The sequence below is a fragment of the Colletes latitarsis genome, chromosome 13 (assembly GCF_051014445.1).
Source record: "Colletes latitarsis isolate SP2378_abdomen chromosome 13, iyColLati1, whole genome shotgun sequence".
Classification (NCBI taxonomy): Eukaryota; Metazoa; Arthropoda; class Insecta; order Hymenoptera; family Colletidae; genus Colletes; species Colletes latitarsis.
This window is the reverse complement of record NC_135146.1, coordinates 10,947,441-10,958,691: the sequence shown is the minus strand read 5'-3', so window position 1 is coordinate 10,958,691 and position 11,251 is coordinate 10,947,441.

Sequence of the window (11,251 nt, the reverse complement as noted above, 5' to 3'; positions counted from 1 at the left end):
CCGACTCGACACGAGGTTGCGTTCTAGCGAATCGAAATATAGCGTAAAAAAGCAATAGTCTTACAGCGCACTCTGTGCTTAAAAACAATGACTCTGAGAATCGTATTTAACCCGTTCATCGACGTCGGTAACATTAGCAAATTCACGAACTTTACCTCTGATTTGATATCGACAAAAGTATCGATCAAAAATGAATCATGCATTGCACGGTCAAAATATAGATTTAGTATTTTCAACTTTATATATTTATATACTATAGTTTATTTGCTTGCACACTAATGCAGAGAATAGTTTCTCAACTGACCGTCATTCATGAGAGGAGGACGTTAAAGTCATTTCTTAATTCTTATGTCGGTATGACAGTCAATCTAGGTTATGAATCTTCATGAGGTGTAAAGTCTATTCGCGTACCTTGTCTGTGCCCATACCTCGTCTGCAATAATACAGACCGTGGTAATGTATTAAAAAATAATTGTCATAATAACACCAGAAAATGGGTACAATATTAGAGAGAAATTCTACGTTGAGCTGGACTCAAAAGTCTGAATATACAGGGTGTTCGGACACCCTTTGCTTTTGCAATTGTATTGCTAAAAGCGTCGAGAAATACAGTTTTATTGGCAGCGTACGAAACATGGAAAATTATTGGATTTACAGATACACGTTGTATTTTATCGTAAACAAACAGGGAATTAACGTTTAAACTCGTACTAATTTTTCAAAGTATTTCACTTTCGAATTGAGACCTCAAAGTGGCCATTTTTATCCCGTGAAAAGTCTAAAATTCGATTCAAATCTGAACTTATTCGAAGCTGTAAATTTTTTTTATAAATTCAGAATAATCAGAACGCGTTATTTAATTATTGGAACATAGTAGTTTTTCTGATTTTTATTTAATTAGGAAATATTTCAAAATTAGATAACATAGACAATTAATAATAAATTAGTAAGACTATCTAAGAAATTCTAAAATTTATATTTTTGGTAAATAAATGTGTAGATTAAATAGTAGAAATAATATTGAATATTTTATAGCAATTGAAATATTGAAATATAAATCTATAGTATTGTTTTCGTTATTTGGCTCTGATTCTTTGACAATAATAATGTGTGATATGTGTACGCCTCGTAGTCTGCAACCGGGCTTCTAGAATGAGTTTCATAATGCATGATTCAGGGGCAGTATGGAGGCAATAAACATGAATGTACAGTACTCGACAAAATTATTACACTTCGCGTAAAAAAATGTACATTTTAATATGTAACATATCTATAAAACGATTAATTTAAAAAATATCGTTCTAGTAATCTTTAGATATTTCTAATTTTCTAATATATTTATTTTGAATACTACAAGAATAATAATTTTAATTAAATATTCATGATATATTCATTGTATGAACTAAAGTAACTTTATTTAAACGTGACATTTTGCATATTTTTATATTTTGAACGTTTAAAAAACAAAAATGTTCATTTTAATATTTATCCCTAATAATATGTAACATATCTATAAAATGAAAAATTTTAAAAATGTTGTTCCTACAATCTTTAGATATTTTTCATTTTCTAATATATTTATTTTGAATACTACAAGAATAATAATTTTAATTAAATATTACAGTATGAACTAAAGTTTAAATATGACACTTTGCAAATTTTTATATTTTGAACGTTTAAAAAACAAATATGCACATTTTAATATACAGAGTGTTCGGCTACCTCTGGGAAAAATTTTAATGAGGGATTCTAGAGACCAAAATAAGACGAAAATCAAGAATATCAACTTGTTGATGGAGGCTTCGTTAAAAGGTTATTAACGATTAAATTTAAAAATTTCAATTCGTTTTGGAAAAATTGTTTTCGGTTGCGGGGGGCAATTACAATCATTTTTGGTGACTAGACATACTCCCGAAATCCTACCCGCTTTCGAGAAAAAAAATCAGGTAAGTGCTAAAATTTTTAGACGAAAAAAAATATTTCTGACTGTAGGGGTTACTCACAATCATTTTTGGTGAATAGACATACCCCCGAAATCCTACGCGTTTTCGAGAAAAAAATTGTTTCCCGAACATCTAATGGGGGGCCAGAAATGGTTCCCTAAAATTTCATGCATACCTTTAAAACGTCGTAACTTCTGAACGGATTGAAGGATTTTAATGTTTAAAAAAGCAATCAACGCGTATTTTAGTGGGGAATACGTCAAAATTCTAAAAATTGTGAAAAATTTATTCGTTGACCCCGTAAAGTTACAAAAACCCCATAAAAATGGTCCAATTTTCAAACGACCATAACTCCTACAATAGTGAATATATTTCAATGAGACTTTTTTCTGAAGTAGAGCTCATAGGTACCTACAAAAAAGTATTAGACAACTTTTCTGTAGGGCGTCAAACAAATTTATTAGAAATGAAAAACGAATTCTTAAGAAAAATCGACGGGGGGTAGGTGCTGATATTTTTCGACGAAAAGAAAAAATTTCAAATCATCTTAAAAAAATTATATTTAGTTACAGGGGTCAATTATAACCATTTTTGGTCATTAGAGATACCCCCGAATTCCTACGCATTTTCGAGAAAAAAATTCTTTACCAAAAATCTAATGTGACGTCAAAACTAGCTCCCTGAAATTTCATGCATATCTTTAAAATGTTATAACTCCTGAACGGATTGAAGGATTTTAATGTTCAAAAAAGCAAACAACGCGTATTTTAGTGAAGAATATGTAGAAATTGTAAAAATATTCGAAAACTTGATCCTTGACCCCGCAAAATGAGAAAAACCCCATAAAAATGGCCCAATTTTCAAACAGCCATAACTCCTACAATTGTGAATATATTTCAATGAAACTTTTTTCTGAAGTAGAGCTCATGGGTACCCACAAAAAAGTATTGCACAACTTTTCTGTAGGGCGTCATACAAAATTATTAAAAATAAAAAACTAATTTTTAAGGAAAATCAATAGGGGGTAGGTGCCTAAATTTTTCGTCGAAAAAAAAAATTTTGAAATCGTTCTGAAAAAAAATATTTTTGGCTGTAGGGATAAATTACAATCACTTTTGGTGAAGGGTCATATCCCCTAAATCCTACCCATTTCCTAGAAAAAAATTCGAGAATGTGTGAAATTTTTCGACAAAATTAAAAAATTTCAAATCGTTCTAAAAAAAATATTTCTGGTTGCAGGGGTCAATTACAATCATTTTTTGTCATTAAACATACCCCCGAAATCCTACGCACTTTCGAGAAAAAAAATCCTAATCGAAAATGTAATTATATTGTCTGAAAATTTCATGCAAATTTTTAAAATGTCATAATTTCTGAACGGATTGAAGGATTTTAATGTTCAAAAAAGCAAACAACGCGTATTTTAGTGAAAAATATGTAGAAATTGTAAAAATATTCGAAAACTTGATCCTTGACCCCGCAAAATGAGAAAAACTCCATAAAAATAGTCCAATTTTCAAACAGCCATAACTCCTACAATTGTCAATATATTTCAATGAAACTCTTTTCTTAAGTAGAGCTCATGGATACCTACAAAAAAGTATTAGACAACTTTTCTCTAGGACGTCAAACAAAATTACTAAAAATGAAAAAGGAATTTTTAAGAAAAATTGATAGGGGGTAGGTGCCTAAATTTTTCGACGAAAAAAAAAAATTTCAAATCGTTCTAAAAAAAATATTTCTGGCTGCAAGGGTCACTTACAATCATTTTTGGTCATTACACATACCACCAAAATCCTACTCAGTTTCAAGAAAAAAATTCCATACCGAAAATCTAATTTCTCGCCAGAAATGTCTGCTCGAATTTTCATGTGAATATTTAAAACAACATAACTTCTGAACGGATTGGACGATTTTAATGTTTAAAAAAGCAAACTACGCGTATTTTGATGGAGAATACGTAAAAATTCTAAAAATTGTAAAAAATTTATTCGTTGACCCCGTAAAGTTACAAAAACCCCAAAAAAATGGTCCAATTTTCAAACGGCCATAACTCCTACAATTGTGAATATATTTCAATGAAACTTTGTTCTGAAGTAGGGCTCATAGGTACCTACAAAAAAGTATTAGAAAAGTTTTCTGTGGAAAGTCAAACAAAATTATTAAAAATCAAAAACTGATTTTTAAGAAAAATCGACAGCTGATATTTTTCGGCAAAAAAAAAAATTTTCAATCGTTCTGAAAAAATTACTTTTATCTAGTGGGGTCAATTACAATCATTTTTGGTTAATAGACATACCCCCGAAATCCTACTCAGTTTCCAGAAAAAAAATTCATCACTGTCGGAACTTTAAACGCTAATAACTGTTTAACGAAGCCTTCAACAACAAATTGGTATTCTTGATTTTCGTCCTATTTTGGCCTTTAGAATCCCCCATTAAAATTTTTCCCTGTAGATTTGATGTTAGTAAATCTTATTGGAAGATCAATCTTCAAATCCTCCTTCGTACGTAACGTGTAACGAATAACGGTAATTTTTCAACCATGTTTCAGGAAAATCCTCGCTTTCGATGGAGGATGAAAGCTACGAATCTCGTGGTTCATCGTTTGTACCGCCATTCAGGCTACCGTACACTTCTTTTGAACGTCGTTCGAAGCGGACACTCGCGCGTGATTGTCAATGGCCGTCACACAGGGGTGGCTCTCAAAAGATGGCCGATTTTTATAAGGTAATATTTATTGCACGTCGAGCCTTGCCTACGTTTGCTCCGTTGAACGAGGGAAGAACAAGGTGTTCTTCAAGTGGGAAGCAGTTGTCGATGGACAAAGTGGGTCACGAGCCGTGACCTCCGCGGCTCTCGGGTCACATCTTTTCCACAACCTCGAGGGCTCGCTTCTCCACTTAATTACCTTCGCGTCCTCCATGCATGCAAGACGAATTTTGACACAGAGCAAAAACTCATTTCAAACAAATATTCCCGCGATATTTACAGCGTGGTAGATGACCGCGTGGGTCCAAATGGACCCGGAGTCCGTTGACTCGAGCTACGCAAGAACAATGGCGAGTATAGTGGAATTATTAAGCTTCGAGTATAATTAGAGAAATAATTTTCTTTTGCTTGCACGGTAATGGCAATTAATTAAGTATGTCAACCAACATGTTCCTCTGGCATTGTAGTCGAAACAGCATATGGCAATTATACCCGCGAAAAAAGCGATGAATTCGTGATATAAGGAAAATTTGTTAATTATGTGGCTAATTAAGGATTACGCAGAGTCTGCACGATTCAAGTCTAAATATGGGGAGATTCTTACGCGGATAAACATCTCGTTAGAATTTAGTACTCACGTTTGCTAGTTTTACAATTTTAATTACTGTATTCGGTGCTAGATGTTCCTTCGAACGAGCTCTTTCGCCAATTTGTACAATCTCCCATATTCATTTGTACGTGGAAATTTTCGTGCGTTCGTAATTACACGCGATTTAACAACTCTGTCGTAGATTATCGTATAGAGTGGCATAATTTAAAAATGGGAGTTGAAAAGGCTGGTAAATTTGGGATCATGATATCGAGCAATTATTTATATAAATAGAAATCTTAGATTTAGTCGTCGATAAATGATCCTCCAGGAAGTTCTGAATTATCGACGACCAAAATGGTTGATCTTCCACGAGAAACTTCTGAATTACCAACAACCACAACCATAATAAAAAGACTACCATATTTTTCCAGCAACATAGAATCTTACAAATTTTTGCATGTAAACAATGCACTTTTTGGCCAAAGAGTAATTTAGAAAAATTCTAATTGGGGAAAAAGGTTTCAATATTTTTCAAAAAGTCTACGTATTTTAGAACAGTATATTCAGAGTGTATATTTTAATACGAAACACCATTTTTCAGCCATTTACGTCCATTTGACGAAAAAAGTTTTCGACAGTGATTTATTGGTATTCGAAAACAGTTTTTCATGTAGAAATTAAGGTCATTTTTTTTACGTATAGAGGACGTCCATACGAATTTACAATATTATACAGTAAAATTTAGATTATTCGACATATTCGAGACTGAAGAATTTTTTTCTCGAAAGTGGGTAGGATTTCGAGGGTATGTGTGTTCACCAAAAATGATTACAATTGGCCCCTACAATTAAAAACAATTTTTTTAGAATGATTCCAACTTTTTTAATTTTTTCCAAAAATTTGACCACCTTTTTGAATTTTTTTCTTGTAACTGCGTAGGATTTTGAGGGTATGTGTGTCCATCAAAATTGATTGCAATTGGCCCCTGTAACTAAAAATAATTTTTTTAGAATGATTCGAACTTTTTTAATTTTGTCCAAAAATTTGACTACATTCCTGAATTTTTTTCTCGAAACTGTGTAGGATTTCAAAGATATATGTATTCACCAAAAATGATTGCAATTGGCTCTTGCAACTATAAATAATTTTTTTAGAATGATTCGAACTTTTTTAATTTTGTCCAAAAATTTGACTACATTCCTGAATTTTTTTCTCGAAACTGTGTAAGATTTCGAAGATATCTGTGTTCACCAAAAATGATTACAATTGGCCCCTGCAACTAAAAATAATTTTTCTAGAATGATTCGAACTTTTTTAATTTTGTCCAAAAATTTGACAACATTCCTGAATTTTTTTCTCGAAACTGCGTAGGATTTCGAAGATATGTGTGTTCACCAAAAAAGATTGCAATTGGCCCCTGCAATTAAAAATAATTTTTTCAGAATGATTTGAAATTTTTTAATTTTGTCCAAAAATTTGACCACCTTTCTGAATTTTTTTCTCGAAACTGCGTAGGATTTCGAAGATATGTGTGTTCACCAAAAAAGATTGCAATTGGCCCCTGCAATTAAAAATAATTTTTTCAGAATGATTTGAAATTTTTTAATTTTGTCCAAAAATTTGACCACCTTTCTGAATTTTTTTCTCGAAACTGCGTAGAATTTCGAGGGTATGTGTGTTCACCAAAAATAATTGCAATTGGCCCTTGCAACTAAAAATAATTTTTTCAGAATGATTCGAACTTTTTTAATTTTGTCCAAAAATTTGACTACATTCCTGAATTTTTTTCTCGAAACTGTGTAGGATTTCGAAGATTTGTGTGTTCACCAAAATTGATTGCAATTGGCCCCTGAAACTAAAAATAATTTTTTTAGAATGATTCGAACTTTTTTAATTTTGTCCAAAAATTTGACTACATTCCTGAATTTTTTTCTCGAAACTGTGTAGGATTTCAAAGATATATATATTCACCAAAAATGATTGCAATTGGCTCTTGCAACTATAAATAATTTTTTTAGAATGATTCGAACTTTTTTAATTTTGTCCAAAAATTTGACTACATTCCTGAATTTTTTTCTCGAAACTGTGTAAGATTTCGAAGATATCTGTGTTCACCAAAAATGATTACAATTGGCCCCTGCAACTAAAAATAATTTTTCTAGAATGATTCGAACTTTTTTAATTTTGTCCAAAAATTTGACAACATTCCTGAATTTTTTTCTCGAAACTGCGTAGGATTTCGAAGATATGTGTGTTCACCAAAAAAGATTGCAATTGGCCCCTGCAATTAAAAATAATTTTTTCAGAATGATTTGAAATTTTTTAATTTTGTCCAAAAATTTGACCACCTTTCTGAATTTTTTTCTTGAAACTGCGTAGGATTTCGAGGGTATGTGTGTTCACTAAAAATGATTGCAATTGGCCCCTGAAACTATAAATAATTTTTTTAGAATGATTCGAACTTTTTTAATTTTGTCCAAAAATTTGACCACCTTTCTGAATTTTTTTCTCGAAACTGCGTAGGATTTTGAGGGTATGTGTGTTCACCAAAAATGATTGCAATTGGCCCCTGAAACTAAAAATAATTTTTTTAGAATGATTTGAAATTTTTTAATTTTATCGAAAAATGTTATACATTCTCGAATTTTTTTCTCGAAAGTGGGTGGGATTTTGGGGGTGTGTCCACTCACCAAAAATTATTCTAATTAACCCCTGCAACCGAAAATAATTTTTCCAGAATGATTTGAAATTTTTTTTTCGTCCAAGAATTTGTCCCTGTCGATTTTTCTTAAAAATTTGTTTTTTTGACTTTTAATTTTGTTTGACGCTCTACGGAAATGTTGTTTAATATTTTTGTTTACCAATAGATCATTATTATTGATTTGCAGTCCTGGAAATAGAAATACTTAGTTTTAAATTCTCGAGCAGTGTCAGAAATAGGATATTGTTGGAATGTAATTATGGTCGGTGCATGCTTGTTTACCCACTTCATGAATTACCTTGAATCCCCATTGTCACGCAAAAAACTCGTCGCTGTATCGATCGCGTACCTTGGAAAAATTTCCCGTGAGAAAAGTGGCTGGTTCATTCATTCCATGTCGATCTTTCGTGACATCGTAACGACTGACGTAGAATAAAATATAATATACTTATAAATAAATAGAAACGTATATGCAGGGTCTAGAATACACAGGGTGTGTTCTATTCGACCTTGTTTCCAAGTTTATTTTTATATTCTAACGTATAGTCTGCAACCTAAATGCAAGGCTGTAGTCGTGCCCATAGAACTTTTTAATCTTTTAAAAATTCCAGTCGTTATTCCGTGCACGCCATTTGCGACTTACGATTGGAATAATTCGAAACCAGTACTGTATTTGTACGTTAACCCCTTGCCATACTATGACGAGTCTGACACAAGTTCTTGGTGTCAAGATTCACGATTATGAGGCCACTCATCCTCAAATTTTATAAACTAAAGTTAACACATTTTTATATTCAGTAAGTATTCGTAAAAGAAATCTTTCTACGAACAAAATTAAATAGTATATGTACCCCTTAAATCAGGTGTTTGACACAAGTTCTTGATGTCAAGATTCACAATTATGAGGCCACTGATCCTCAAGTCTCATAAACTAAAATCAACTCATTTTTACATTCACCAGGAATTCTTAAAAGAAATTCTTGTACGAACAAATTTAAACAAAATTAAATAGTATATGTACCCCCTAAATGATGCGTCTGACACAAGTTCTTGGTGTCAAGATTCTCAATTATGAGGCCACTCATCCTCAAGTTTTATAAACTAAAATCAACTCATTTTTACATTCACCAGGAATTCTTAAAAGAAATTCTTGTACGAACAAATTTAAACAAAATTAAATAGTATATGTACCCCCTAAATGAGGTGTTTGTCACAAGTTCTTGGTGTCAAGATTCACAATTATGAGGCCACTCATCCTCAAATTTTATAAACTAAAATTAACACATTTTTATATTCACTAAGTATTCGTAAAAGAAATCTTTCCACGAACAAATTTAAACAAAATTAAATAGTATAGGTACCCCTTAAATGAGGTGTTTGACACAAGTTCTTGGTGTCAAGATTCACAATTATGAGGTCACTCATCCTCAAATTTTATAAACTAAAATCAACACATTTTTATATTCATTAGGTATTCCTAAAAGAAATCTTTGTACGAACAAATTTAAACAAAATTAAATAGTATATGTACCCCTTAAATGATGAGTCTGACACAAATTCTTGACATCAAGATTCACAATTATGAGGCCACTCATCCTCAAGTCTCATAAACTAAAATCAACACATTTTTACATTCACTAGATTTTTCCAAAACAAATTTAAACAAAATTAAATAGTATATGTACCCCTTAAATGAGGTGTTTGTCACAAGTTCTTGGTGTCAAGATTCACAATTATGAGGTCACTCATCCTCAAGTCTCATAAACTAAAATCAACACATTTTTACATTCACTAGATATTCCCAAAACAAATTTAAACAAAATTAAATAGTATAGGTACCCCTTAAATGAGGTGTTTGACACAAGTTCTTGGTGTCAAGATTCACAATTATGAGGTCACTCATCCTCAAGTCTCATAAACTATAATCAACACATTTTTACATTCACTAGACATTCCCAAAACAAATTTAAACAAAATTAAATAGTATAGGTACCCCTTAAATGAGGAATCTGACACAAGTTCCTGGTGTCAAGATTCACTATTATGTGGCCACTCATCCTCAAATTTTATAAACTAAAATTAACACATTTTTATATTCATTAGGTATTCCTAAAAGAAATCTTTGTACGAACAAATTTAAACAAAATTAAATAGTATATGTACCCCCTAAATGACGAGTCTGACACAAATTCTTGATATCAAGATTCACAATTATGAGGCCACTCATCCTCAAGTCTCATAAACTAAAATCAACAGATTTTTACATTCACTAGACATTCTCAAAACAATTCCTTCTACAAACAAATTTAAACAAAATTAAATAGTATATGTACCCCTTAAATGAGGTGTTTGTCACAAGTTCTTCATAACAAGACTCACAATTATGAGGCCACTCGTCTTCAAGCCTCATAAACTAAAATCAACACATTTTTACATTCACGAGACATTCCCAAAACAAATCCTTCTACGAACAAATTTAAAGAAAATTAAATAGTATATGTACCCCTTAAATGAGGTGTTTGACACAAGTTCTTGGTGTCAAGATTCACAATTATGAGGCCACTTATCCTCAAGTTTTATAAACTAAAATCAACACATTTTTACATTCACTAGACATTCCCAAAACAATTCCTTCTACAAACAAATTTAAACAAAATTAAATAGTATATGTACCTCTTAAATGAGGTGTTTGTCACAAGTTCTTCATAACAAGACTCACAATTATGAGGCCACTCGTCTTCAAGCCTCATAAACTAAAATCAACACATTTTTACATTCACTAGACATTCCCAAAACAATTCCTTCTACAAACAAATTTAAACAAAATTCAATACTGTATGTACCCCTCAAATAACGAGTCTGACACAAGTTCTTGATCTCAAGATTTACAATTATGAGACCACTCATCCTCAAGCCTCATAAACTAAAATCAACACATTTTTACATTCACTAGACGTTCCCAAAACAATTCCTTTTACGAACAAATTAAACAAAATTAAATGTGTGGACAAATTATTTGGTATTAAATCGAAAGTCAGGGGGTTAAAAGTTGTTGCTCGAGGGTTTCGAGTGTTTCGCATTAGTAGTAATAATGAAGAAGGAATAGTCTGCGACAGGAAACGCGTACCTAGGACTACTATGCGTGCAAGGGGTTGCAAGTCGATCGTATCGTGAAACAGAACACCCCTTTTGCGATGTATGGGGCACGAGGCACTCGACTAAGAGCCACGAGCTCGAACCACCCTCGATACTCGTGGAACCCGGTCCCATCGTATCCAGTTACGACGTTCCAGGATACACGTGC